The sequence below is a fragment of the Ananas comosus genome, linkage group 10, assembly GCF_001540865.1.
Source record: "Ananas comosus cultivar F153 linkage group 10, ASM154086v1, whole genome shotgun sequence".
NCBI lineage: Eukaryota > Viridiplantae > Streptophyta > Magnoliopsida > Poales > Bromeliaceae > Ananas > Ananas comosus.
In genome coordinates, this window is record NC_033630.1 from 7240186 (window position 1) to 7246742 (window position 6557).

A 6557-nucleotide genomic window follows, 5' to 3' on the forward strand; every position below is an offset into this window, starting at 1 on the left:
TATGACCATGAATCAAACTAGAACTACACAAGCACTTTCCCCCAGCTCCAATTAACAGGGAAGTGAAGAAAAAATCCAATGAATCCTTGCTAGATTTAACGGAATCAAGGATTGAATAGAGATTCTAGCGAAAGTCGACAATATAAGCAATGTCGACTTAGGAATCAATTTTACTTAACAATAGGTCAATGTACAATAGAATTCAGTTAGGAGCAACTTCAAATCAGCTAAAAGTTAGGTGTAGACCAGCTAGAATCCCCTAATTACATCATAAGAGAAAGTTAGAGTCATAACTCCCAAGAAGATTAGCTCAACATCCAATTTCAGCATTGAATCAAAATTACCTTGATTAGAGGCCAAATACCCCACAATTCAGCTGAACAATTTGACTCCCAACTCCTTCTAACGAGATGATTCACGAGCATGCTCTAATTTATAGTTGGAAGCATCAAAATCCATCAAATCTCTCTTCAATACCTAGCTGCCACTGTTGAAGGCTAAAGCTACAGCTGCTGCTGAAATTGTAGTTTATAGCTGCAGTTTTTTGATCTACAAAGAGAACCAGTGCAAGGAGAAGGTATGGGGCAATCCAAGAGTGATCTCAGGTTCCTTTGCCATAGGATAAGTTGAATAATTACCTCTAAATTCCATCATAAGAGTGAAATTAGAGCTCAAGAATTCAGTTTCATATAAAAACTATTTTTCAATTTACAATGTCAATGAAAACTGAAATTCTCACTCTACTTACCTCCAAATTGATCCAAATAAGATTCCAGTCACCAGAGGATGAAGTTAAGATCACTCCCAACCCTTCCAAAGTTCAGTTCCTAGAAGAAATTCAAACGAATTTTATCAAATCCAAGATTGGCCCAAATCAGTCCAGAATTTCAGAATTCCGCATTATCTCTTTTCAACTTTAAAATTAGAGCTTCTAACCTGATTTTCCAGCAAGAGAAACACAAATTGAGTCCTAACCACCCCTTACACAAGTATATGCCTTCAATTTTGAAGTTGGAGCTCCGAAGATTACCCAATTAAACTTCTCTCTCCAATCCCCCTACTGCCAGCTGTTGTGAGTCTGCTGGCAATAGGCTGTTGGATTCTGCAGCCAATGCAGTGGCAACAACCCTTTAGTTGCACTTCACTACTTTCCTACAACAGCTACAGGAAGTAAAGATGAAGAATAAGATAATGGTGAGTGAAGAAAGGAAAGAAGAAAAAAAGTGCATCAATACCCTATTGCCACTCCGCTGCAACACTACTCCCTCTGCTGTTGTTGCTGCTGATGGCTGCACCAATGCTTCTGGCTATGTTGCACAGATACGGATACGGGAATACGGATACGACACGATACGGATACGGTGATACGGCAATTTTTAAAACTTCGAGGATACGATAAGCGAGATATACTTGAATAAAATATTATTTTAAATATATTTAAATATATGTTGATTATATGTAATGATAGGGGTTTTTTTGCATTTGGCCCCCTGAAAAAAATTTATTTTAAAAATAGTCCTAACAAATTTATATTTGCAAAAATGACCCTAGTCCTGCCACGCAGACACCACGTCAGCGCCACGTGAGCGGGGCTGGGGCCAGTTTGTTAAATTGAATACGGTAAACCATTCACCGTGTTTGGAAAAAATATAGTATATATGTATTGCATTGCAAAAAAAAGGGGGAATATAGGTATGGAACATGGTGAACCATTCACCATATTCAAACACGGTGAATGGTTCACCGTGTTTAGAAAAAATATAGTATATATGTATTGCATTGCGAAAAATATAACTATTAGAAAGGGGGAAGGGGAAATATAGGTATCGAACATGGTGAACCATTCACCGTGTTTGAACCATTCACCGTGTTCGAACACGGTGAATGGTTCATCGTGTTCAATTTAAAACCACGGCGCTGATGTGGCGCCTACGTGGCGAGGATAGGGCCAAATTTGCAATTATAAATTTGATGGGGCTATTTGTAAAAAAAATATATTTTGAGGGGGCCAAATGCAAAAAAAGTCCGTAATGATATTTTGAGAACAATCAGAATATTTGGACTATATTAAGGAATATATTCTAATATGCATTAACTTGTGTAATTGTTCTTCATATGTTCATAAAAAAAAGAAAATCAATCATATAAAATAATAATTCAAAAAGTATCAAACCAACTATAACAATAGATATGTAGTCGTACAAACTAGATAATTAGCCATTCAATATATATGTCTGTTTTGTTAGTTCTATTATTAAAATAGCAAAAAAAAAAAAAAATGCTAACAATTTAATAGAGAAGGAAAAAAAATAATATTTTCTATAGCCTTTGTTGCTTAATGCTAGGTTGATAAATTAGATGAAATAGTGTAAATACTATGTGAAGATAGAACGAGAGGGAGCGCCTTCTACCATTTAAGAGCAAAAAGATAGATGAAATAACAAATTGAACAGAGATTGGCGTTTTTCTCACTCTTTTCCTTCTTTCCAATAGGTTTGGATGTGAGTTTTTAAAAAAATTTTAAGTTTCGATCATTTTAGACCAAAAAAGAACCTGGCCGTATCCCCTCCGTATCCCTCACGTATCCGAGCCGTATCCGATATTTTTTTATTTTTTAAAAATGTCGGATACTTCATTCCCATATCGGGCGCGTATCGGTATCCGATACGTATCCGATACGGATCCGGCATGAAATTTAAAGTATCCGTGCTTTATAGGCTTCTGGCAATAGCAACTTGGTGCCTTGCGCACAGAGGTGAAGAATGCGAGGAAAAAAATGGAAAAAGAGGAAAAGAAAGAAGAAGAAAAGGGTAATTACCACACTTTTCTGCTCCATCGGTGATCACATTACCTCCAAACTGTTACTGCTGTGCTAGCTTAACTGCTGGCTGCAGCTTGGAAATCCTGCGTAGGGAAGTCTACAGCAGGGAGAAGAGAAAGGGGAGAATAAGTAGAAGGATAAGAAGTAGGAAGAGAAGAATAGGAGGATGCTAGGGTTTCTAGGAGCCAAAAACCTAATTAAGGGTAGTTGGTTAGATAAGTTGCACTCAAGGTACAACTTGAGCATACTAGCATGTCACGCACCAGGGCCATTTTGGAAAACCTTTTATTTAAATAGTGTTGTTTTAAAATTAGAGCTGCAAAAAATTGCCTTTTTTTTTTAAAAAAAAAAATAGCCTTGCCCATGAGACGCACAAACCCACCACAAATATAGAGTTTCTCTATCCACACGGATAGAGTCTCCCCTATATTTGCACGGTGTACCAACTATATACATCCACATACACATAGACAACTCACAACATACCTTCACCATACCTCGCAAAACATTTAATCAGATACAAATGCCTATACAGCTAGCCATCCTTATGAGTAATGTATTCTCTACACACTCCTTTGGCACTGGATGATGCAATGCACAATGCATCAAGCATCCTATCACTTGAAAGTATTTCCCACCCAGAAGCTTTATTTTGAAATTCCAAATGAACAATAAACTAAAGACCATTTCGAAAGCCATTTTGAAAACTGTTTTCCACACAAAACCATATCTTTTGAAAACTAACTAACATGAGGGGTAGAAAACCGGATGCTATGAAAGCCATAAAAACCATACTTTCGTACATCTATGATAACCGTGCATATATTTACAGTCAACTCAAAATCATAATCTAGGAATCCATACATAACCACAATCATTATTCAAGAGTAATGAAAATAGTCGTCTAACTGAACTAGTCGTTAATCAAATGCTAAACTAAAAGAAAGAAAGATAAACCAGGGTAGGGATCCCTAATGCGATCTAACTAGCTGAACCTCACGCCGCACTATGACCTGCCTCCTCACCTGTGCCACCTGTGAAAATAGTGGGGTGAGATACCAACTTGAGCTTTTCCAGTGGATACGACAAAGTCACGACGACAAGCCATATTCACTGAAAAATAAATAGTGGAGATAAAGCAAATATATATCATGAGCGAAAAAGTAAAACTACAGTAGCAATATGAATAGATACGAAAAGTATATAATCGAAATGCCGCTACTATAAAAGAGTCCTATCCACCATATGCCTCAAAGGACAAAGTCCGAAACCTGTACCCAATCCATATCCTATCATATTGGTTCGTTGACCTCAGATGATGCCTGTCACTATATAATGCACTAGTCCTGATCCACGCATCATGCTAGATGACCTATTTGGATGAGTACACCCCTAGTTAGTGGCTAAACCGACCGAGTGTTTAGAATACTCCTGAACGCAATGATGAATCATGCGAGATGATCAACATAACCTTCGGCATAAAGCTGATGCCTTGGCCGAAGCCAGATGCCGTGGTGTATAGACACCGAAACCCTGATCAAACAGATTGCAACACAACAATGAAAGATATGTTGTGTTGCCTGAACCTAAAAGTCCCCAAAGAGTTAAGTGACACTAGCCTGCTCTACATGTCTAAAACCAACTATCACTATGCAAGATAAAAGCTCAGATATACTCGGAATAATGAAAAGGTACCGACATGTAGAGAACGAATATAATAAGTGTCATGATATAAAAGGAATAGCGAAGATACAGCCTCACTTACTACCAGCTTGAAGCACCTACCTCTACGTAGAATATACCCGGGTTGTCAACCCCCTGCCAATGCTTCTCATTACAGTCCGGACCTATGCAAAGTCCATCCGAAATCATAATTATCCTAACCCGCTAATTACAAAGCCTATGACTCTATATGAATCCAAACAGATGAACAATCGGGTTTCCGGATCCCGATCGACGGTCACCAATGATCGCTCGATTGTCGCACCGACTTGTCGGAGTATCACCCCAATCCTCGAGATGCCCTGAAAAAAGTCCTACACTTATCCTACCTCGCCCACTATCCCAAAACATCATTTTAATGCCATTGGACCAGCCGCACAATAAGTGCACGCTAAAACGAAAAAAATTGGGAACCCGAAAACTACAGGTTTGTCTTCTTGAGTGCCATATTTGGCTCCGAAATCAACCATAGCCTCCTTGCTATGACCAGGGGTGTCAACCCCCCCCCCCCATAATAATCCACAATTAATGCTATTCCTCTGCTGTAGTTAGCAGCAAGCCGCATGACACAAAATTGCGCCTAGATTGGCCCGATTTTCACGTTTTAGAGCTCGATGTAGCCCCGAAGTGTTCCTAAACACTTTGAAAGTGATCCAACCTCATATGCTGTCCCGAAACACTCACTTTTGAGTGTCGTGATAGCTGCACACCAATTGATGCACATGCAAGTATTCTACTTGCGATTTAGCAGTACCGAGTTTTCGAAAGTCCTTGATTTTGATTTCGGAATCCTAACAAGGCTTCATGACAGACCTCGGGCATTTACATTATCAAAACATGAATCTCAATGTCAAGCCCCGAGCCCTGCCTATTTGGTCGGGTTCGGGCACGCCGACAGACCGCCGAACCGACAAAGTTTCCCCTATACGTCCTAGGCGTCGCAATCAATACAATGTACAAAGTTCCAACCAAGAACACATTTCAATCAAGATTGCATAAGGAAGTATCGAAAACATAAACCTACTTGCTATTACAAGCATTCAGATTCATATATTTTATACATCACATTTCATTTTCTTTTACATTGGACTTCCAAATACAATCAATTAAGTTATTACAAGTTTGATACATTTTGTTTCATCGTCCTCTAGTCCCCTAAGCTAGACTGTCTCAGGGTACTGCTATTTCAGTCTCTGGGATAGGGTGCTATCTACGAAACTACGCCCTTGCCTCGCGCCGCCGCGCCGCTCACGTGCAAACCTGTAACACCCCAAAACAACGTAGGATGAGAACCAACTCCATGGTTCCCAGTGGGTACGACCACCCAAGGGAAAAGCTCGACCAATAGGTCCAAGGAGGCACTGCAACATGTTAGTCCAACAGATATACATGCGAATAAAGAAAAACATGCTATGCCTCACAATATGCAATATGCAACCACGCACTATCAAGTAGTTCTATTAATACTACTTTTTATTCTTAGCCTTTCCTTATTAGGAGCCATTCTTTACCGCTATTCATTCTTTACCATTTGTTAATCTCTAGTATTAGCCGTTCTTTATTCTTTATTCTCGAGCACACTATGCTCCTTGGCGGTTCCTTCCTAAGGTTACTTTTACCTTAGCCAACTATGCCACTTGACTCGGTCTTGAGTCAATCCACTGCGGATAGTCCGCACACTGGCTGCTCAACAGCCCATCGCACTCAAGGACTTAGCCACCCGGCGGCGAAATCGTCGCACACGCCCAGCACTGGCTCAAGTCACCCTGCGGCATAATCCACAAACCCGGCTCAACCGGTATAGGCCACAAATTGGCTCACCCATCCGGCGGCGAAATCGTCGCACACGCCACGTCGATGGTATAGCCCCGGACGACGAAATTGTCGCACACGCCCAACACCACTTTGGGTGTTCCATAAGCTCTGGGATTCCGGAATCCATTTCCACATAACTCAAGGGTTGATTTTAACCCTATGGTATCGACCTACTTNGCATGCCACTTGATGTCCAACC